Source organism: Pleurodeles waltl, chromosome 8 (genome assembly GCF_031143425.1).
Source record: "Pleurodeles waltl isolate 20211129_DDA chromosome 8, aPleWal1.hap1.20221129, whole genome shotgun sequence".
In the NCBI taxonomy this organism is placed as follows: domain Eukaryota; kingdom Metazoa; phylum Chordata; class Amphibia; order Caudata; family Salamandridae; genus Pleurodeles; species Pleurodeles waltl.
Genome location: NC_090447.1, coordinates 710982847 through 711007056, shown reverse-complemented (window position 1 = coordinate 711007056; position 24210 = coordinate 710982847).

Here is a 24210-nt window from a genome sequence, read left to right as displayed (position 1 = left end):
CAAAGAGGGATCTGTGCTGAAGCAAGCGATGCATCAATTTCAATGATGCTGCGTGGCATTTTCAGTCGATTGTTCTTCCGCAACAGCCGCAGTGTGTGGATTTTTCTCTGGGTAACCCGCTTCCAAAGGCCCAGTGACTGGACTTGGCATCACTTGGCAGGTCAAGACTCTCAGCAGAAGAGCCCAGGCACTAGCAGGTGAAGTCTTTGATGTACCTGAAACTTCACAACATGAGGCAAGCTCAGTTCAAGCCCTTGTAGAACCTTGAAAAGCAGGATGTAGAAAGCAAAGTCCAGACCTTTCACTCCCAGAGCAGAAGTAGCAGTAGCAGGCGAGCACAGCAAAGCAACAGGCAGAGTGGCAGGTCCTCCTCAGGCATCCAGCTCTTCTCCCTGGCAAAATGTTGTCAGTCCAGAAGTGTTCTGAAGTTGTGGGGTCAGCAGTCCAATACTTATACTCAAACTTCAGGCAAACTTCAAAGGAAAGTCTTTGTAGTACACAAGACCCTGCCTCTCCCTGTCCTGACTCCAGATACACTCCAGGGGTTTGGAGACTGCTTTGTGTAAGGACAGGCACAGACCTATTCAGTTGCAACTGCCAGCTCCTCCCTCCACTCAAGCCCAGAAAGACCCAGGATATCCCATCAGGATATGCGGGACACACCTCAGCTCCCTTTGTGTGACTGTCTATAAGTCTGTAAATTCACAAACATCCCAACTGTAAGTGTGACCCAGACGTGTATTCGACAGCCAGGCAGAAGCACAGAATGGTTAAGCAAGAAAATGTCCACTTTCTAAAAGTGGCATTGTCAAACTTACAATCTAAAAAAACAACTTCACAAAAAGATGTAATTTTAAATTGTGAGTTTAGAGAACCCTAAACTCCGTTCTCTATCTGTTCCCAATGGGAAACTATCCTTAAAAGATATTTCAAGGCAACCCTCATGTTACCCTATGGGAGAGTTAGGCCTTGCAATAGTGATACTAAAAGCAAAATATCAGAAAGAGAGGCAGAAAGTGGGTCAATGGACTTTTCTGTACAATATGATCAAAATCACTTTCAATGGCAGGCATATTCCGTCGGAAGATTGAAGGCTTTCAACTGTTGCTGTTTCAACTCGATGGCAGAAGGCAAAGTGTTGACAGGTTCGGGTGGAGGACCCTGCCCTGCTGCTGCGATAGAAGATCCTCCAGAAGGGCAGCCTGATATGAGGATCAACACTCATATCCAGAAGCTTGGGACACCACACTCTCCTTGCCCAGTTCGGAGCCACAAGGATGACTTGGGTCTGGTCAATCTTGATCTTCTTGAGAACTCTGGGCAGGAATGGTATGGGCGGAAAGGTGTACAGGAGGCCTGAGCTCCGCTTGAGCCAAAAAGCGTCTCTAAGCAAGAGCAGCCTTGGAAACTCCAGCAAGGAAAACTGCGGACATTGCACGTTCTCTGCGGAGGTGAACAGATCTAACCAAGGCTCTCCCCACTGCTGAAAGAGACCTTGCACCACCTTCAGGTGGAGAGGCCACTTGTGGTTCGCTAGGCATTGATGGCTGAGTTCATATCCTGTGGCGTTATGGGACCCTGCCAGATGCTGAACTACCAGGGATATGTCCTGCTATTCCAGCCATATCCAGAGATGTATGGCATTTTGACAGAGTGTCAACAACTACACCCGCAGTTTGTTGCAGTACCACATGGTAGTGGTGTTGTCCGTGACCACCTGCACTAGCCTTTCCTTGATGGGGGTAAGAAGGCCTTGAATGCCAGGGCTATCGCCCACAGTTCCAGCATGCTGATGTGCAGTCTGGATTCCACTGTAGACCAGAGTCCTCTGATCTTCACCTCTCTTAAATGGCTGCCCCATCCCTGGAGTGACACATCTATCACTACTGTGAGATCTGGTTGGGGAGAGGGGTCTTCCTCTGACCGAACTGTGTTTCATAAGCTCCCACTGCAGGTCCTTTGCAGTTCCCTCTGAGATCTGGACCATATCAGAGAGATTTACCTCATGCTGCACTCACTGGAACTTCAGGCCCCACTGCAGAGTCCGCATTTGCCCTCTGGCATGTGTCATCAGCAGGATGTAGGAGGCCATGAGGACCAGCAACCTCAGAGTGACTCTCTCTGATCCGAGGATAGAGGCTGAAACATCTATATCATAGCCTGAATATCCTTGACTCCCCACTCAGGAGTATAGGCCCAAAACTGCCCTGTGTCCAGAACAGCTCTGATGAAAGAGAACATTTGAGAGGGAGTCAAATGTGACTTGGAACATTGAAAATGAACCCCTAGAAAATGCAGGAGGTTCGTCGCAGTCTTGAGATGGGAGACAACAGCCTTTGGCAAGCCTGCCTTAAATGGTCAGTGGTCAAGGTAGGGGAAGATTGACACCCCTGATCTCTGCAGATGTGTTTTGACTACTGTCATTACCTTGGTGAACACCTGAAAGGAGCTGGTAAGGCCAAAAGGGAGCCCAGTGAACTGAAAGTGCTTGTGGACTACTGTAAACTGCAGGTAGCGCAGATGGGCAGACAAGATGGGATGTGAAAGTAGGAGTTCTGGAAGTCCAACACTACCATCCAGTCTCCAGGGTCCAGGGCAGACAAGACAGTTGTCACAATGGCAACCACAGCCTACTTCTGGCACTCAAACTCTTTCTATGGCTTCTTTGGCCAAGAAAGTCATGATTTCCTTTGCTGAGCAAGGACAAATGATTCTCCAACAACCGGGTGTAAGATGGAGGCATTGAGGAAGGGGTGGATTTGAAGGGCAGGAAGTAGCCCTTCTGAACGATCTGTAGAACCCACCTCTCTGATGTTACAGACTGCAAGGAGTGGAGATGATGGCGGATTCTGCCACCAACTGAACACCTATGATTTAAAAGGCAAGATTAGGAGGGTTTGGAGGTTGCAGCTGGCGGGTGGTGGTTGTTGGAGCAGACCACTGGCTACCTGACCCACGGGGTCAGTAGGAACCATGCCCTTGTTCATGCAGAGGCTCGGAAGCATGCGTGGGCCAGTGGCTGGGTAGGGTTATCATGGTTGAACACCCTTTCCATAGCTATGAAAGAAGTGAAAGGCAGATTGGGGATGAAGTAGGACAGGTGAGAGGCCCAAGGACTTGGCCATAGCCTGCGAGTCCCTAATGTGCTCCAGCGGTGAGTCTGCCTTGATGGGTGCATTCAAAGAGCATGTCCATGACGGAAGCCTGGACATCCCCTGAAAATCCAGGTGTTCTCTGACAGGCATGGTGTCTGAGTACCACCATCATTGAAACAGCTCTGCCCAGAGAATCGATTGTGTCCAAACTACAGCATAAAGTGAACTTTGCTGCATCTCTCCTGTCCTTGACTACTTGGAAGATAATGGCCTAGGCCTCCTCCAGGACCTTTGGCAGCACTTGCACAACCATTTCCCACAGTGTGTGGGAGTAGCAGCCCAATAACCATGTGCCTCTTACTGACGGCAATTCAAGGCTAGCGGAAGTAAACATTTTCTTACCCAAGATATCCATCCTCTTTGATTCCCTGTCCTGGGGTATGGCAGGGAACGCGCAATGGGAAGTAGAAGCTTCGCCCACCAAGCTCTCTTCTGCAGGGTGAGGACGTTTGAGTCCTCTGGAGCGGGGCAATGGTGGTAGGCAATTTCTCCAATTTACAGTATTCACAGAGGCCCCTGTGTTAGGTTTCAACCAGATTTCCAGAAGGACGTCTGTGAGGGCCTCATTGAAAGGGAGCACCTGAGAGGCTGTTCAGAGGAGAAAACTCTCAGTTGCAGTACCTCTGTCAAGATATTGGTCGTGACTACCAGTGAGGCAAGTCACGGTCCAAGACCTCAGCCACCCTTTTCACCACTGTAGCGTAGGTAGCTCCCTCCTCCATAGGAACGGTAGGGGGAGAAAGCAAGCCAGTACGTGGAGACATGTCCAGTCCGCTGGCATCACCCAATGCCTCACACTGGTCCATATACTGTTCTTCAGACTGGTATTCTAAAGGGCCCAGTGACCCCTCCCGATGACTAGCCCTTCAGAATAATGCTGAGGCACCAACCTAGGACAAAAGGGTCCTGTTGGTGCCGGAATCGCCATAGGTCGATGCTGTTCTGTCTCTGTGCCATAAAATGGGACTGGCACCGCTGGTGTGTGCCAGCAGTGCTGGGAGCATTGGCGTTGGGGCCGGTGTCAAGGAAGGCCGCAGTGGCATGAATGTTGCCAATCCAGATCCATGACCAGAACCATGGGGTTCAAAGGCACTCTGAAGGGGTTGGCCCAAGTGGCCTCATAAGACTCTTTAATTTGGTGGGGGTTGCTCCAGCTCCCAGAAAAGTGGGGAGGTGCAGACTCAGCCTGAGTGTAGACTCCGAAGAACCATGCCACAAACACCAATGTTCCGCCATTGAGTCGGCCGAAGGGCGAGGAGAAGTTGAAGCACGCTTCAACTTCTTGTGTCTCTCGCCTGAATGTCCAGACGATTTTGAATGGGATGAAGAAGACTTGGGACTCCTGGAATGATCCTGTGACCCTCCTCTCGACCTGGCCCAAGACTTCTGTGGAGTCGCACAACGTGGAGTCATGTGCTGGGCCACTAGCAACTATATGGACTGCTCCCTCAAAGCCTTTGGCGCCATGGCCCAACAGTCGGAGTACGACTTGGAGTCATGGTTGCACTCCAGACACCACAGAAACACGAGACAGGTGCCACATGGTTTAAAACCTGTTTTCCTTGATGACATCCTCGACACGCATGGGATAACCTAAAAATAAAAATGACAAAAATTCACCAAAAGTTCTGTCAAAAACTGGCAGAGGGGTAGCTGTTCTCTCAGATGTGAGTTGACTGGTGCAGAAAGAAAGAACTGATGCCAGCATGCCATGGTGGTGCCTACATATGTGAGCAGCTGTCACTTACAGCGCAGACGCCGCCGACGTGCGGAGCTGATCAATGCCAGGGGTACTGCTAACAAAAAATATTCTGGATCCAGTCTGGCACCTGGAAAAATTCAAAGGTAAGGAATCTGCGTCTAGAAGTCTCTATCAGATGTTAATGGTTAAGCACTCTAAAAGGTGCACTACCTTACACAGTCTATGGGCTAGGGAGATGAGACCATTAATATCATGACATCAGCACAACTAGGTGTCTGATGTGCAAAACCTATCTCATGAGGAAAAGGTGGAAATCGTGTAACCTTCTATTCCTTTCAAGCAGATGCACAGATAGAAGTGAACACACATAGGTAGAGAAGGTTCTTCATCAGGGGTGAGCCCTTGGCAGTACTCCAATTGGTGTCATAAAGCTATTTGGCACCAGTCGGACTTACAAATGCAACTGCTAAACAGCCTTCTTTAGATCTATTCACAGTGACTTCTTTTGATGTGTGTCTCATAAACTGCGGGGGCTGATTCAGGGGAAACTGTTGCCACCATAGAAACAAAAGAACACTTCACTCACTTGCAAAGTGACTTACTAAAGCAACATACTTGTCAGATTCACTAGCAATTCCTGCAGCTCACCTATAAGGTTGTTGAAAATCTTGCTTTAGATTTTTTTCAAATATTTTTATTAAATTTTGTACTTTATTCCAGTGCAGCCATGGAGAACAAGCTACAGACAGTTAATTCACTGGGAAGGGAAGCATGTAGGACAATAAATTATGCTATAAGTTCAACCGGTATGCAAGCTGCTGTCCCAGCATGACCCTCAATCACTCAAGACCGATTAGTCTTATTATTCACAAAAGAGTGTCTCTATATCCTGATCGGTCACTTGTAGAGGGTGTAACTAGTGTACTGAGGCAATGTCATGTTGGAAGAGTGATGGAAACCATTTGGATGAAATAAGGGTGGTGAGAGGGACTAGCAATATCAGTCAGAGGTTGCACAGGGGTCTGGAGATCTCACCGAACTCCACTTCTGGTAATCAAAAGTAATTATTTTGGAGATACTATTCAGGAGGGAGAGGGGAGGAACGGTGAACTTGGGAACTGGGAGTGGAAATGGGAAACTGTGGGCAAAAAACAGCTAATGTGAAGCTTCTGGGCTAGTTTAAACATCCAGTGACTGCGAAACCTGAGGGAGGAGTGATTTGGGGCCTGTCCTGGCTGTGGTGTAGGGAGGAGAATTCCTATGAGGGATGTGACAGGATGAAGAGGGGGAGGTGGCCTAAGGATCGTGGCTCCTGTGTAAGGGTAGTGCAAGCGGGAGTGTTCTGTGTTCCAGTGGTGGATGGCTCTTACTTACAATGGGGGGGCTGGTGAGGGGTATAATAATGATAAAAGATAAAAGAAAAAATGGCACTTACCTTTGGACGGACGTCTTTCTCTCGATGTCTCTCCTCTCCTGGGTCCAAACGCGCTGGGACACAGGAAACAGCACTAGCCAATCCTGGCGCTGCTTTCATGCTGGTAACCAGCATAAAAGCAATGTCAGGACTGGTGGGAGCGGGCTCTCTCAGCGCTTACCAGAGTGCCGGAGGCCTGCGCCTTCTCTAAGCCAGCTGTCTCAAGAGGCACTTAAGGGGCACTGAAAAATAAAATGTTAATAAACAAAGTATATTACCATTTTATTTTTCTGTCCTGGGAGCATTTTTCTAAGCAGCGCAATGCTCCTCTGCCCACATGGAGGGCGTGCCCCTGCTGTGTTCGGAGTAGTGGGAAGTACCACATGTGTTGCAGATAGGGAGCTTTCTTTTCTGTTAAGGTACTTGACACCACATTAGTGCAGAGGCTCGAATGACAGACATATCAACAAGCCTCTGCTAAGTTAAACTCTCACTGAGAAGTGACTTAGGATGCAGAGGGAAATCTGTCAACCACTTCCTTAGTGTTTAAGAAACAACCCACAAAACCAAAAAGAGAAAGATCACTGTGTTTCCTCAACAAAAGTGGCAGCAAATGCTGTAGAACTAGAAACCTAAAGCCTTATTGTTCATGCCGAAAAAAGGTCAATATGAAAAAAAAGAGATTTGACTTAAGGTTGAATATGGCTCTAAGTGAGTCATTGAGTGCCAGCACTAGGAAACAAGGGTACTGCTATTTATGTACTGCTTGCCATCACATCACAAGTGCAGTACAGGGGTTATAAGTGTCAACACACAAAGGGGGTGATTCTAACCCTGGCGGTCGGTGATAAAGCGGCGGCCAACCCGCAACAGGCCGGCGGTCCAAAAAATGGAATTCTGACCCTGGTGGGAACCGCCAACAGAGACCGCCACATTAACACTCCGACCGCCACGGCGGTACAAACAAACAGTGCGGCGGTCACCGCCAACAGACAGGCGACAGACAATGTACCGCCCACACTATCACAACTCACCAATCCGCCACCTTTTCCGGGGCGGGAGCACCGCCGATAAAAACACGGCGGAAACAGACTACGAACGGGAAAACGCTCACCTCTACGCACTCCACGAGGAAGGAGGACAGCATGGACCCCGAATTAAACATCCTACCTGCTCTCGTCTACCTGCTCATCTACCACGAGTACGAACGGCGGCGCAGACGACAACGGTCAGTACTGCACCTACGACACAGGGGAGGGGGGTGGAGGAACGCTTACGGGCACACACATATGCGAACCCCACCCCCCCCAAACTATGTTCACACCAATGCAGAGCAACAAGTCACAGTGACACCACCCAAACCCCCGTGAAAAATGCAAAGACATAATTAAATTGTGAATCAAAATTTATGTAAAAAATAGCCTCTGATAAGTCATGGTCAAATAGCAATAAAAATTTTAAAAAATCAATTCAATATTTAGTGCAATCGATAAACCGAGGCAATTAGTCCTGCACATTTAACGAAATTCCAAGTGTCCGTGGGCCAAAGTGTATCAACACAAGGGCAAAGCCCACACAGGAGACCTGAGTCCTTTGGAGAGAACACTGCAGGGGCATCTGATGACAAAACTACAGGCACCTCAGGGGGAAGGGAAGGGGGAGGCACCACAGCCACATGAGTCCACGATGCCAGATCCACGAAGGGGCCACCATGCCCACTGTGCCATCCTGGGGAATGCAAAGCCACAGTCTCTCAAGTCTCTACAGTGGGTGGGTTGCCCACCGTTACATCCTGGGGAGTGCAAAGCCACAGTCCATCAGGTGGATAACAGTCTCCACTGGTCAAGGAGGAGGCATGGTGGGCACAGTGAACCGTGAACAGTAGCTCGACACAGATCCGGCACTGTCATTGTGCCAGTGGTGCTTGAGACGGCGGGGCCCAGCGGAGCGGTGCTTGAGACGGCGGGGCCCAGCGGAGCGGTGCTTGACAGGAAGGGCCCAGCGGAGCGGTGCTTGAGACGGCGGGGCCCAGCGGAGCGGTGCTTGACAGGAAGGGCCCAGCGGAGCGGTGCTTGACAGGAAGGGCCCAGAGGAGCGGTGCTTGAGACGGCGGGCCCAGCGGAGCGGTGCTTGACAGGAAGGGCCCAGCGGAGCGGTGCTTGAGACGGCGGGGCCCAGCGGAGCGGTGCTTGACAGGAAGGGCCCAGCGGAGAGGTGCTTGAGACTGCGGGGCCCAGCGGAGCGGTGCTTGACAGGAATGGCCCAGCGGAGCGGTGCTTGAGACGGCGGGGCCCAGCGGAGTGGTGCTTGAGACGGCGGGGCCCAGCGGAGCGGTGCTTGACAGGAAGGGCCCAGCGGAGCGGTGCTTGAGACGGCGGGGCCCAGCGGAGCAGTGCTTGCAGGAAGGGCCCAGCGGAGCGGTGCATGAGACGGCGGGGCCCAGCGGAGCGGTGCTTGCAGGAAGGGCCCAGCGGAGCGGTGCATGAGACGGCGGGGCCCAGCGGAGCGGTGCTTGCAGGAAGGGCCCAGCGGAGCGGTGCTTGAGACGGCGGGGCCCAGCGGAGCGGTGCTTGACAGGAAGGGCCCAGCGGAGCGGTGCTTGACAGGAAGGGCCCAGCGGAGCGGTCCTTGAGACGGCGGGGCCCTGTTCAGCGGTGCTTGACAGGAAAGGCCCAGCGGAGCGGTGCTTGAGATGGCGGGGCCCTGTTCAGCGGTGCTTGACAGGAAGGGCCCTGTTCAGCGGTGCTCTTCTGCACGGCGGGGCCCTGTTCAGCGGTGCTCTTCTGCACGGCAGGCCCTGTTCAGCGGTACTCTTCTGCACGGCGGGCCCTGTTCAGCGGTGCTCTTCTGCACGGCGGGGCCCTGTTCAGCGGTGCTCTTCTGCACGGCGGGCCCTGTTCAGCGGTGCTCTTCTGCACGGCGGGGCCCTGTTCAGCGGTGCTTGTCCAGTAATTCAAGGGAGCCAGACCTGGCCTGGACTCCCTGCTCAGTCGCCCTCCGACCGTGCAGTTGCAGGACCCTTCAGTGACGGAGTCCTGGGCCCTTTGGTGTCCTCCCTTACAGCCGGGATGGGGCTTGTGGGGCCCTCCTGCTCCGCGCTCCTGCTGGCTGACTTCTCCGCCCTGCTGCCCTTTCGCTCCTTAGAAGAGGCTCTTTGGCCCTTGCCTCCCCTGGATGTTGTGGCAGGTGAAGTGGCCGAACTTTGGTCCTTGGGGGCAGCCGTGTCAGTCCTCTCACGGCGGCCCTTGAGTTTCCGGGTCCTCTTGCCTGGGGGGGGGCTGGCTGTCCCCTTGCTGCTGATAGAAGTGTCACTGCTGCCAAAGGGTGGACTCCAGAACCCATGCACCACAGTGACACTCGAAGCTGGGCTGGTGGTGGCTGAGGTGCTCTTGGGACTCTTAGCAGATGGAGGGGGTGGGTCAGGGGAGGGAAAGAGGTTAAGATTGGAGAGGTAAACTTTTTTAGGACCAAGGTAAAGGGTGGGAGTAGTGGTGATGGGAGTGGAGGAAGAGGATGTGGTTGTAGGAGAGTCAGGTGTGCTGTCTTTGGGTGCAGTTGATTGTGACGTAGGCTGTCGTGAGGTGGATGGCTGTTGGGTGGGTGGCTGCCTGCGTTTGTGTGTCTTGGAAGAGGGGGTGACAGACACAGTGGGAGAGGACACAGGGGACGTGTAAATGGCAGTGGGGGTGGTGACTGCACGTGTGCGGACTGTAGTGGAGGGTGTGCTGGTGATGGAAGCACTGGCTGATGGTGGTGTGCATGCAGGTGTGAGTGTAGACGTCACAGGGAGGGAGGAGGGAGACGAGGAGGAGGGGGACACAGAGGTGGTAGTGACTGTTGGCATGTCTGCATCTGGGTGTTGCTTGGGTGAGTGTTTGTGGGATCTGTGGTGCTTGTGTCTGGATGAGCTGACCTTGGGTGTTGACGTGTGTGCAGGTTGGTCTGATGGTATGGATGGGATAGGCAGAGGAACAGGAGACAGAGACAGGGTGGAGGCAGTTAGAAGAGGGAGGCTGGTGTGGTTCTAAAAATTCTGGACCCATGTAATTTACTTTGCCACAGCAGTACGATTTTAGTATCAAAAGACCGATAATGACTAGTACACTAAGCATGAGCATTTTCGCTCAATTCCAGCAGCGTTTTCACCTCGAAATCGCCATTTTCGTCCTGCACTCGTGGCTCCCATTTTATACACGGCAGCCATTTTTAAAAGTTGCCCTCACATAGGCTTATAATACAGTCAGATTTGATTCCAAGGACACGTACACCTTGATTGACTTTTCTCTGACCTGGGCAAGCCGGAACCATTGCCTCAGGCCAAACCTGTTTGGTCAGTCCCTCTCCCAGTGGCCGAATCAGATAGCATCAAGGCACACCATGCCATAAAACCCTTATTATCGCTCACACACCCTGCCTAATCTTGCTCACACCTGCACCTGCTCTTTTCTTCTTCTTACTTTACGAGGGGGAGGTGCCTTTTTTTATTGGGGGTCCACACTTATCTGATGTAAAATACTAGGCCTTGCCGGGGAATTTATTATGGGTTGGATGACATGAAATATGAGGTTTCATCATGACACTGTTTTTTCCTTTGTAGTGAAAACATGTGAATGACCAACCAAAATGTCAAGAATGTTTGCCTGAAGCTTAAAAAACTGTATATAAGGAAACCTGACTTTGCATTGAAACACAGTCTCCTGAGAACATACAAACCGTGCTGTTGTACTTCTAGGATGCTTGTTACTTGGCTGCAGCCAATAAATTTGATCTTTGACTTCACCTAGAAGACTCTGAGTTTCTGTGGTCTGAATCAGGAAAGTACCCCAGGTCTTTGGGTGTACCCTGGCACCGCTGGGTTACCGGATCAGTACCGGTTCTGAAAAACCCAGTACCTCAGTTGGCGCCCAACGTGGGGCGATACCAGCGGTACCGGTCCAAGCTTGAGGTCCGTGGGGAGCTTCGTGTGAAAATTCTGGAGGAAGGCCGCCACTTCATCGACCCCTGCATGTCGACGTGGTCCGAAAGTCTTTGCTGCGAGGTTCCCCGCTTCCTGACGGCTACGAAGGACTGCTGCCCTGGCTATCGCCCTGATTTGGACCCTTGATGTTTGGTAGAGCGAAACGATAAGACGAGTCTTCTGGTGACGTCATCGATATTTTCAGTTAAGTATAAGTGGAGCGTCTCCCAGTCCTTAGTTGGACACTTGGTTTGGTCCTTAGTTGGACATTTGGTTTGGTATCCCTTTGGGATCACTTTGATTTGGAACTTGCAAGTACCAAAGCCGAAGGACTCGTGTATTCACGAGACTATCGTAAACGATAATCCTTTGAAGTTTGAAGCTAGACTAGTGAGCGAAGATGCCTGGTCTTAGCAGACTTGGAAATTTGTTTTGTCTTGGATGTAAAAGGGACTCCCGGTTGGCGGACTCATGTCCGGTTCCTCCGATTGGAACTCCAACCTATGAACTATATGTGAAGCACGGAGTAGGCCCCATCACGTTTAATAAAGTATGGGTCCGCTATTCTTGGAAATAATTGAGAAAAGTTTTATTTTTTTCTTGTAAATATGACTTACAACTAGGATCTGCAAACGGTTCTGTAAGTAAATTGCGACGGCGCTATTTATGAAAAATGGCTAAAGCGCGCTGTATTGTGTGTACTGAGTGTTTTCTGTTTATATCTGAAATGAGCTCAATGTGTGTTTGTGGGTCTTCTTGATGTTTACAGTTTGTTAAGTAAAATGTTGGTTAATTAATATTAGGTAGAAACTTAGAAAAAATCCAGAAATGAACCATGTGACGTGCTAACATAGCTATATGTTGCTCTTTAATTTATAGAATGAGCAATTGTGCACATATACAAAACTGCCGTTAAATGCTTAATAAATTAGAAAACACATTCAATAGATATAAATAGGGCCCCAAAAAAACGAAATTATCTATTTTTGCAAAAAAAAAAAAAATACATTTACAGCATTTTTCTTAGATGCATTGTATTAGATGTTCACAGGCAAACTTTTCAGCTGCAGTATATTTGATAGGAATGTACAATTCAGCCAGCACTTTCCCAGTTAAACATGGGTGGAATTTTGCATAACCTTCCTTTTAAATGAAAGTGGCGCAAAAATGTGACGCATTTCAAGTTAGGCTTATGCGCTTAGGCTTGTGAGTTAATGTATCCCAAATAATAGGCAAGGGATGCAGCTTGCTTTTATATGTGGAATTATCACAAAAAAAAGAATAATTGTTTTTTTTTTTTTTTTAAAGAAAATTATTAATTATGGAAAAATTATTTACAAAATAAGTGCCTTTCAAAATCGTTTTTTGATATTTATAAAGCTTAATACCTATACTATGACCTCCTAACATTAAAATTTAATTTAAGTTATGTTGCACCGCTAAAATGACATTTGTATGTGCAATTTTCCCTTGGCGCAGGAGCAAACAAGCTCATTTCTATAAAGTATAAGTTAATATTTTCAATGGCTGACTCATGGATTGTGTAATAGACATTCTGGTAATGCATATTATGCAAGAAAATTGTAGGATATTGATTTTTTAATGCCTAAAATATCAAAGTCGATTTTGGGCAAAAGCACTGTTTAAACTGCATTTTCTTTCATTCAGAGTACTTTTTAAAGTGTCTCAGGCTTCAGTAAATGCATACATTTAGGTTTGATATATATTTGCAGGTTGTGCCTTCTTATGATTCAATGAGTCAATGTGCCAGTACAAAGGCTTGTTTTAATATCAAGGTTGAAGGTTCTAACTTCAGCTGGGCCTACTGAGACGTTCATTCATTCGAGGTTGATGAAATATGTACCATTGCATGGGATTGCAACAAGCATTAATTCTAACAACTGGTATGTGTGTTATTAAGGTTTGTGAATTATTCACAGTAAATGTAGTTTAATAATCTGGAAATAGAGATAATTTTTTTAGCGCCTAAAAAGGAAATGTTTTTTTTTTTTTAAATAGAGTGAATTATTGCAGGTTAGAAGGAAAATAGGAAGGCCTACTGTCTTTGACAGATTCAGAGTGGCAGAAGCTAGGAGAGCTACAGAGGCTGGCTCAAGTCATGCTATCTTTAGTTTTCCCATAAACAATGGAGGAGGCTGTCATGTTGACACTTGTGACCTGACCCTACGGGCCTCTTCATCATGTTAAATGCTCTGCAGAACTGATACATTTGTGTCTCCGCTCTAAAAAAATAAAATGATGCCTGCTAGTTGCTTTTATTTGACAGAAAACGAAGTGTTGCATTAAGTCTTAGACAGAAAATAAGATGCAGCCCTTTTTTTAAATTTTGAAGGCTACATGCCTTAATGAGAACGATTTGCCAATTAAGACTTTCACAGTGGAAATTGTAGGTGCCAAATTAATATGGAGTGTCAGTGTAACAATTTTTATTTTTAGAAAGGTTAAACTAAGGTGGCTTGATGTTGCAAAGTAACTGACAAGAGGGTAACAGTTAAGTAATGGAAATTTATTTTCATGTATTTGGTCCTATCATGAATTGTTCTTGCTGGTCCTGTATGTTAGAAGAGAAACAGTAAAGTTATATTTGACAGCAGATTTCCATTGCCTGGTGATCTACTGTCAAAAGGAGGGTAAGGATTTTAAACCTGACAAATTAAACAGGCCCAAATATTGGGTTTTGGGCTGCAGGTTTACAGTGCATAAAGTACATGACATAGTGTTGTGTGTCACCGCTTATTCACACATGCTATTGTTTTGTCTATGCTTTTTGTGCTTGATACACAGCAAGTATATCTGATGGCTTGACGTTTTGTGCGTTTTTATTATTTTTTATTTGTTTTTTGCATGTTTGTTGCTGCTTTTGATACTATTACAAGCTCCCCTGTGTTGTGAGGGGATGGTCATGACGATGCCCATCGCTACGCAACAGTTGGTTGAACTTGTTCTGGTTACTAAATTCCACAGATAATGATATTTCATGCTGTGAACATAAAAGACAACACTTCACCAGTGCATGTCTATTTGGCTATAATGGTATTGAAGGAAAATAAAAAGAGATATACAGGATCAAAGTGTGTCACCTGTAGTTAGTCACGTTACTGCCCCTTCCCTTAAAGGAACAGGCAGCCCTACATTTATGTAGCCTTGATTGGACCTAAGGATGAAATTATAGATCTGTGACTCAAGGTGGCCTAATTTCTATATTACATTAGTTAATGATGTTCTGTTTCCTAAGTAGCATATGGCTTTTGTTCCTTAAAAGAAAACCAGGTTTTCATTTTTTCCGGAAGAAGGAACTGAAACATTAGCTAGGAGTACCGTATATGGTGTAGTCACTAACGGTAGAGTTAAAATTTGTGTAACTTTGGCCTTTGTGTATCACCCGTACTCTCTGTGTTGTGTCACATGCCTGACTATCACCCAAATAATTTTTTTTGTTCTTCCTATAGATTTTTTTCTTTTGTTACTTCCCCTGACCAATGTCGCATCATGCTTAGTTATTGAGATTTTAGCTATGTCCTAGTCCCATTTCTCTTTTTCGAATTCCTTTCACCAGTCAGCCCTTTTATTATTATTGATGTATTGTTCAGGTTCACATTTCCAGACTGCAGCGATGTACCAGGGACCCCCATGTTATGTATAATTCCCTTTGGTATGACCAGACTGGTTTTCAAGAATTTGCCTTAGGCCTGCTTCAATGTTTTCCAGCCTGACTGTCAGGGTAGCGATAGACTGGTTAACTGACTCAATATTATAGTAAGACAAGTTTTTCATTTCAATAGGATATATCTTATGTTTACCTTTTTGAACATGACGAATTTTCAATGTCTATTTTAATTTGGTTTTCGGTTCCCTTCTGTTCCTGCTACTTTAATTTTTGGTGGGATCAGATGTGTCCTAATCATGCAAATATCAGGACCCTCTAGTTCTTGTCTTTTTGTTTGCACATTTGACTATTAGCCTGTGTATTGCATAGTGCACCTGATGCACAGTTTTTAAAGGAAGGTTTCTACATGTCCCTGATAATCGGTATCATGTGATTTCTCTATTGAGATGTTCTAAGGTAAGGAGGAACACCTAGACTTAATCATTGAGGAAAATATGTGTTTACCCCATTAGACAATGCCACTGTGTGAGGAAATCCATTCAGATAGAATTCTCATGTAGCTATAGATGGAGGAGAATAATGGAGAGAACCCAATTAAAGATGCTAGAGACCCTGTTTTGCCCTTCTGCCTTTGTCTTTGTATTTTATGCCCATGGTGTATTGCTACTCCTTTGAAGATTGTAGACCACCTGCTTGCAGTCCCCTTGTTAAAAACCATGAACTGTTTTTTTTTACTAAATTGAAGGAAACTAACAACTGTGGCACATTTCCTACGTCACTAGATTCTGCGGGTATCAAGTCATAATAACCTGCAGGACATTGATTTAAGCCTAATTCCCATCAGTGACAGCTACAGATGAAAGACGGACGTCTTGGCCCTACAGTCTCAGCACCCAGAAAGTAGCAAAGCTGGACAGCGATCGCCAGCGCATGGTATCGTACTTGCTCCATCAGACGGCGTTGGACATCGCAGAGCCAAAGTTTCAGTGTAAAGGAGCTAAAGAGAAGGATTCCTGTTGTTGATGGCAGAGCTGTTTTGAGGTTTCATTTCTCTACCTGTCATGTGCTGGTAACCTCTGACAGTGTGCAATCCCTTGAGCCCCTTGGCCTGAGTTTTGGCCACACACCCCCTTTTCTTTGCTCCAACGGAAGAAGGGCAGTGCACCGGAGATTTCAAGTTTGGAAAAAGGCACTATATTGTGGTGCCCATGAAAGAGCAGCTTGAGCGTCCTCTGACACTAAATAATGAGTGTTGGAGTCTGAAAGTGCTGCTGAGCTTGAGCTATTTCCCAATTAATGGTGCTTGGGTCTGCACGAGATGATTTGTGCCCTTGATCAATGAAGAGCACATTGTTTGTAGTGTCTGCCACAGAGGAGAGACACTGGTGCATTGCTTTAAGACATTGAGACTTTCAAGTGAGCTGTGGGTGTTTGCCAGGAGGGCACTCCAACTAAGCAGTACTTTTCTCACGAAGAGGCCTGAATTGAGAGGCCCATGCGAAAGAAAACAACAAAAGAAAATTTGATGGACAATAGAAGCCTGCCAGAGAGGCTTTTTGAACGGACTCTGGGCATAGTTGGTTTCACAAGAGGTTTCCGTGTGATTGTATAGACTAGGTGTTAGGAGACTGATTGTTTTGCTGGCATTGTTTTAAAGTACTATTCTGTTTAGTAAAGGCAGAATAAAGTCCATTTTCTGTGGAAAGAGTACCCCCTTTTCACCTTAGAGCATTGATGAGAGTCACCACTGTTCCACCTGAACATACAAAAATTACTGAAATGCAGAGGAGCCCTAAAAATGTTACTAGATAATTTTAGGATTTGCTTTTTGGTTAGGGTTGTGAAAATTATTATTTCATCTGTAATAGTGGTCACTACTTTCTCCCGTTGTCTATATGTTCTTAATAACGTGTTTTCTAGTGTCTTTTAAACATGACGTTGTCATTTATGGGTGGGATTGTTTTTCTCTACTCAATTGACTTCTGCACCCACTTCCCAACCTATGTCTTTTCCTACTATTGTTTCTTTGCACTCTTTTCACCCTTTTCCTGAACATGAGCAGGTTAGAAGATCAGAATTCGTAAGCAATTCTTTTGTACAGCTTCTGCATCAACACTAGTTAGTAGTGAACATCACTAATTGTTGGGTGTGTGATCTTATGCCACCTACTGCAGATAGAGGTATTCCTTATTTTGTCCTGCCATATGTGGCCTTTTGTGCTACTTCATGTTCGAGGAGACCTGTCCAGAGAGAATTACCAAGTACTAGAATTTTGCTCCAGCAACATCTCCATGGCCTTATAAACATAGACCTGGACTCAGATTAGCATGAGAATAGGCTTATTGCCTATGTAAGGGCAAAAGGAGGGTTTGTGGTTCTAAAAATTCTGGACCCATGTAATTTACTTTGCCACAGCAGTACGATTTTAGTATCAAAAGACCGATAATGACTAGTACTCTAAGCATGAGCATTTTCGCTCAATTCCAGCAGCGTTTTCACCTCGAAATCGCCATTTTCGTCCTGCACTCGTGGCTCCCATTTTATACACGGCAGCCATTTTTAAAAGTTGCCCTCACATGGGCTTATAATACAGTCAGATTTGATTCCAAGGACACGTACACCTTGATTGACTTTTCTCTGACCTGGGCAAGCTGGAACCATTGCCTCAGGCCAAACCTGTTTGGTCAGTCCCTCTCCCAGTGGCCGAATCAGATAGCATCAAGGCACACCATGCCATAAAACCCTTATTATCGCTCACACAACCTGCCTAATCTTGCTCACACCTGCACCTGCTCTTTTCTTCTTCTTACTTTACGAGGGGGAGGTGCCCGTTTTTATTGGGGGTCCACACTTATCTGATGTAAAATACTAGGCCTTGCCGGGTAATTTATTATGGGTTGGATGACATGAAATATGAGGTTTCATCATGACACTGTTTTTTCCTTTGTAGTGAAAACATGTGAATGACCAACCAAAATGTCAAGAATGTTTGCCTGAAGCTTAAAAAACTGTATATAAGGAAACCTGACTTTGCATTGAAACACAGTCTACTGAGAACATACAAACCGTGCTGTTGTACTTCTAGGACGCTTGTTACTTGGCTGCAGCCAATAAATTCGATCTTTGACTTCACCTAGAAGACTCTGAGTTTCTGTGGTCTGAATCAGGAAAGTACCCCAGGTCTTTGGGTGTACCCTGGCACCGCTGGGTTACCGGATCAGTACCGGTTCTGAAAAACCCAGTACCTCACTGGAAACAGGGACAATGGCTGCCGTCAGTGCTGAGACCAGAGCATTGAACGATCGTTGATGGGCAGCCTGACCCGAATGAATGCCCTCCAGGTAGGCATTGCTCCGATGCACCTCCCTTTCTACCCCCTGGATGGCATTCAAAAGGGTAGTCTGCCCAACAATGATGGTCTGAAGGAGGTCAATGACCTCCTCACTGAGGGCAGCAGGGGTGACAGGGGCAGGGCCTGAGGTGCCTGGGGCGAAGGAGATGCCCGCCTTCTTGGGCGAGCGGGCACAGAGCGTAGGCTGAGGGGCTGCTGGGAGGGCGGGGCTGGTGCGCTGGGTGGCGGCTGTACCTGTTGAGGCGGGGGGCCCGGATGTTGCCGCCACCGCTAGGGGGCTCCCATCCGAGGACGTGTCGGTGTCGCTGGTGTCACCACCGGTCCCCGTTGTGGTGCTCCCCTCGCCCTCCGGATCACTGGTGCCCTCGGTGTCTGTACCACGGCCCACCGGGGCCTTGTGACTTGCAGCTCCCTCGTGCTCCGATGCCAAATCTCCTCCGCCTGATGATGCTAATGCACACATGCACAAGAAGATAAAGAAAAAGGGTGGGGGGAGAAATAAAAACAGGTTGAGTGCATGCATTGTCAACACCGTTGGCGGAGAGGACAGACACAGGAGCCTCATGCACTAAGCCGCGCAATCGGGGTACACTACTCAGAACTTCTGACTAGGCCAACAGGTCTAGGGACAACAAACGCGCACATGGATGATGCAGGACCATGGATAGCTGTACTTGGCACCCTACAGAGGTGGGGGGCGGGGGGCACAGGGCCATGCCTAAAGAAGAGGGCTACACTACAGAAAGCGCCCTGGCCTAATGTCACCCACAAAGCCTCCTCCCCCACCCAGACGCCACCACTGCACATAAAGATAGCAGAATGTGCTGATACTCACCCCCTTGTGTCTGCTGTGATGTCCTCAAGCGCCCATCCAAATCAGGGTAGGCCACCGCCAGGATCCGGGACATCAGGGGGGTCAGGGTACGACTGGCACCCCTCCTAGGTTGGGAGGCCATCCCCAGCAGTGACTCGGCGGTCTTCCTGGTTCCGTGGCGGATGTCCTCCCACCTCTTGCGGCAGTGGGTGCCCCGTCTGATGTGGACCCCCAGGGCCCGGACTTCCTTGGCGATGGCACGCCAAATGTCGACTTTCTGATGGGCGCTGACCTAGTTGACATGTACAGGGTGGGAAATGAAATTCCATCATTTTTCTGCATGTTAGATGTGAATGCCCCCCCCCTCCCCAACTTTGCCATGTGGCACATGCTCTCATCTGTCGTGCGTTGCATTTGCTCCCCACCCCACCAACTTACATCCACCCCACTCCACACAGGCATAGCCCATTCAATGTGCACCCAGTGTACTTACCTGTTGGTCTGGAGGACCGTAGAGTAACGCATACTGGGGGAGGACCCCATCCACAAGTTTCTCCAACTCTTCAGACGTGAAGGCAGGGGCCCTTTCCCCAGTCGCAGCAGCCATTGTCACTTCCAGACCGAGGTCACACCAGCACTTGCAGTATAGGTCCTCTCCTGTGGAAGATCAGGTCTCGAGTGATTAATCATGTAGAAAATGGCGGTCACGCCCGCGGCGGTGCGTACCGCGGCGGTGCGTACCGCGACCGCCGGCGCACATCCTCATTGGCTCCTGAAACCCATAGGGTTCAATGTTAACCAATGTGGCTTCATACAGCGGTCTTCGACCGCCTACCGCCACAGTGTGCCACGCCAGCGCATTGACCTCACATCCCATTGTCCCACTTCACAGGTCAGGCAGCCGCCATTTCAAGGGCCCACATGGCTTAATTTCAACTGCGTCACACAGGCCTAGGCCTTGCATTGCCACACATACACGCCTTTCAATACATAGATAACCGTGTGCTATGCAAGCTGTGGTGAACGTACCTGTGATTTGCTTGACTCCATATTCCATGTTGTCCTTCCTAGGCACCGTCCGCTGGGACTTGCGAGGAGAAGGATGAATCCTCGCGTGTACCGACCGCTGGTGGACCTGTCGACAATGGAAGAACGCCATATTATACTACGATACCGACTTGACTGAGCCACTATACATGAACTGTGTGCCCAGCTGGAGCCAGCCCTGATGTCCCCCATCCGCCAACCCACAGGGATTCCCCCTTTGGTGCAGGTTCTGTCAGTACTCCATTTCGTTGCAAGTGGATCATTCCAAACAACAGTGGCCATGTCATCTGGGATGTCTCAGCCTATGTTTTCTAAGGTTTTGTCAAGAGTGTTGTCTGCCCTGCTGAAACACATGCGGAGCTACATTGTATTCCCTGAGGAGGATGATTTGGCCACTGTGAAGGGTGATTTCTATGCCCTTGGACATATCCCCAACATCATTGGTGCCATTGATGGGACCCATGTGGCTTTAGTCCCCCCAAAAGACGATGAGCAGGTGTACAGAAACAGGAAAAATTACCATTCTATGAATGTGCAGGTGGTCTGTTTGGCAGACCAGTACATCTCCCATGTAAATGCCAAGTTCCCTGGGTCAGTGCATGACGCGTATGTTATGCGTAATAGCAGCATCCCTTATGTGATGGAACAGCTACAGAGACAACGTGTGTGGCTAATAGGTGACTCTGGTTACCCCAACCTGCCTTGGCTATTGACCCCAGTGAGGAATCCCCGGACCAGGGCAGAGGAACGGTACAATGAGGCCCATGGGCGAACTAGGAGGATCATAGAAAGAACCTTTGGGCTCCTGAAGGCCAGGTTTAGGTGCCTGCATATGACAGGTGGATCCCTGATGTACTCACCAAAGAAGGTGTGCCAGATCATCGTGGCCTGCTGTATGCTTCACAATCTGGCATTGCGACGTCAGGTGCCTTTCCTGCAGGAGGATGGTCCAGATGGTGGTGTTGTAGCAGCTGTGGAGCCTGTGGAGAGTGAAGAGGAGGAAGACGACGGGGACGACACAGACAACAGGGACACAGTTATCCAACAGTATTTTCAGTAGCACACAGGTAAGAATCACCCACGCCATTTAACATTTCCTGAAAGCCTCCTGCATCTTTACTTTGGGTATTTCCCCCCAGTTCTTTTTAACTGATGTTTGATTTTCCCTTCCCTTTTCAGTGCTGTATGACCCACTGCGTGACTTCTGCTTGGTTAGCCCATGGACTAATGCTTATTGACATTGGTATGTTGTCATCACAAAATTAACTGAACATTATTGATCAGTAATGTGTTATACATTTGTAAATAATACAGGCTGACTCCTGAATGATTTCAGTGCAATGAGTGATTTATTTTTAGTGCTAGATATTGGTACATGATATTAAAACGGTGATGGGTGAGGGTGGAGTTATGTCCATGGCAGAGTCCAGTTCTCAGTTTCACAGGTGCATTGTCCATATGCCTGTGGAAGGATGGAGCAGGGGCAATTCAAGGTTGGACAGGGTGACAATGTGGGACAGTGGGATGACATCAGGGGGTATCTTATGCTGGCGGGTGTCTTGGCATCCTACTCTGTCTTCCTGTGAGATCTCAGGTTCCTCTTGCGGGGTGGTTGTTCTTCAGCAGGAGGTGGGGTTCTGGTGGCCTGTCGTTGTGGTGGGGCCTCCTGTCCACTAGCGCCGGCGGAGGTGGTAGGCTGTTCCTGGTCCTGGCTTGTGACAGGGGCCCTTTGTGGTGCCACATGGTCCCGCAATGTGGTTTCTATCCGGTTGAGGGCCTGGACTATGGTCCCCATAGCGGTACCGATGTTCCTGAGTTCATTGCTGAACCCCATGTAGCGTTCCTCCTGCTGTGCCTGGATCTCGGTGAACCTGGCCAGTACCGTCGCCATCGTCTCCTGGGAGTGGTGGTATGCTCCCATGATGGTGGTGAGGGCCTCTTGGAGAGTGGGTTCCCTGGGCCTGTCCTCCCCCCCCTGTCGCACAGCAGCCCTCCCAGTTGCCCTGTTTCCCCGGGCCTCTGTCCCCTGGACGGTGTGCCCACTACCACTGCCCCCAGATCCCTGTTGTTGTTGGGGTGTTGGGTCAGCCTGGGTGCCCTGTAGTGGCGGACACACCGCTGATTGACGCGTCCTGGAGACAGAGGCATGGGCCCGCTGGGTGGGAGCTGTGTTGGTGTTCCCAGAGGGGGTTGGGTCTGCTGTGGCCTGTGTCTGTGTGTGGGGAACCGACTGTCCAGAGGTCCCCGATGGTCCGGGCTGGTCATCAGGTTCTAGGTCGACAGAGCTGCTGTCCTCACTGGGGGCCTGTTCTGGGGGTGGGATGGACAAATCTGGACCCTCCGTGGCAGTGTGTTGGCGTTCGGGCCCTGCAGGGGTAAAATAGTGTGGTTATTGTTTTTGTGTGTGCCATGGCGTGCGATTTGTGGGTGCCCTTGTCCCCCAGTGCTGGCATTCCCTTGTGGGAGGTGTTGTGAGGGTGGTTGGGGGGGGGTGTATGGGTATGTGCAATGGTCATGCTTTGGTGATGGCTGTCTATGGTTTGTGTTGGCATTCAGGGGTTGGTGTTGTTTAGGGTGGGTTGTGCTGGTGAGACATTGGCAGGGAGGATGTGTGCTGGGGGGTTGAGATTGGGGGTGAGGGTGTGGGTTGGCATGCTGGTGGTTGGGGGGGGGTGAAGTAGTTGAGATTCGACTTACCAGAGTCCATTCCTCCGTGTACTCCAGCGAGGACATCAGGATGCAGGATGTTTACTTCCTCTTGCTCCCATGCTGTGAATTGGGGTGGAGTGGGTGGGGGTCCGCCGCCAGTCTTCTGCACAGCGATGTTGTGTCGCGACACCATCGAGCGCACCTTCCCTCGTAGGTCGCTCCATCGCTTTCGGATATCTTCCCGATTTCTGGGATGCTGTCCCACAGCGTTGACCCTGTCTACGATCCTTTGCCATAGCTCAGCTTTCCTTGCTATAGTGGTGTGCTGCACCTGTGTGCCGAAGAGCTGGGGCTCTACCCTAATTATTTCCTCCACCATGACCCTGAGTTCTTGGTCCGAGAACCTGGGGTGTCTTTGGGGTGCCATGGGGTGGTGTGGATGAGGTGTGGGGTGGTGTTTGTGGTGATGTGCGTGGTGATGTGTGGTGATGTGTGCGTAGATGTGGTGTGGGTGATGATGTTGTGTTCCTGTGTGTGTTGTGCTTTGCGTTCCCTGTGCTCTCTCTCAGTGTATTGCGCCTTCTCTCAGATATTTGTGGTTGTAGGGGTTTGTGGGTGAAGTGGGTGTGTGTTTTATAGTGAATTGGATGTGTGGGAGTGTTGTGTGTATGTGTATCAGGTGTGTGTATTTCAAATTGTCCAATGTGGCTGTGTTTTGGAGCTGTGTGTGTATTTTGACCGCAGCGGTGTGTACCGCCAATGGAATACCGCGGTTGAAAGACCGCCGCGTGGATTCGTGGGTCAGAATGGCATGGGCGTGTTTGTGTTGGCGTGGCGGTGGAGGTTTGGTCATCTCCAGTTTATCGCTGCCCGCTGATGAGGCGGCCTTCCGTGGATGTCGGGTTTTTGGCGGTTTCACAGTTGGTGGTCAGAATGACCGTGGTGGTTTACCGCGGCCGCGGCGGTAGAATGACGGACTTCTGACCGGCGGTAAGGGCCTTTTACCGCCGAGGTCAGAATCACCCCCAAAGTCTGGGATATTTGAAAGATAAAAAAATCAGACGAAGGAGCAGTATCCATTGGGATGTGCAATAATTCCTGTAGGCTGTCTGATAATACTCATGGTTAAATGACATTACTAGACCTGGTAAGGGCAATAAACAAAAGCCCTAAGGGACAGGGCCCCAGACCTGACGGCATCCCAATGGATACCTATCAATCCGAACCAGCCTTATTGGCTCCACCAATGACTAAGGACCTAAATGTGGTTAGAGCAGGATATGTACCCACATTCTGGCTGAATTCACAAATTATTCCTAGTTTTAAGAAGCGATCATGGGATGACCCAAAATGTTATCTCCCAATCTCCCTACTCAACTCCACCACCAACCTTTTGTGGAAGGTCCTGTTAGAGACTTTGAAAAACTGGGCAGAGGTGAACTCAGTTTTAACAAACGCCCACCTTATGTTTAAGAAAGGGCTTGGAATGGGT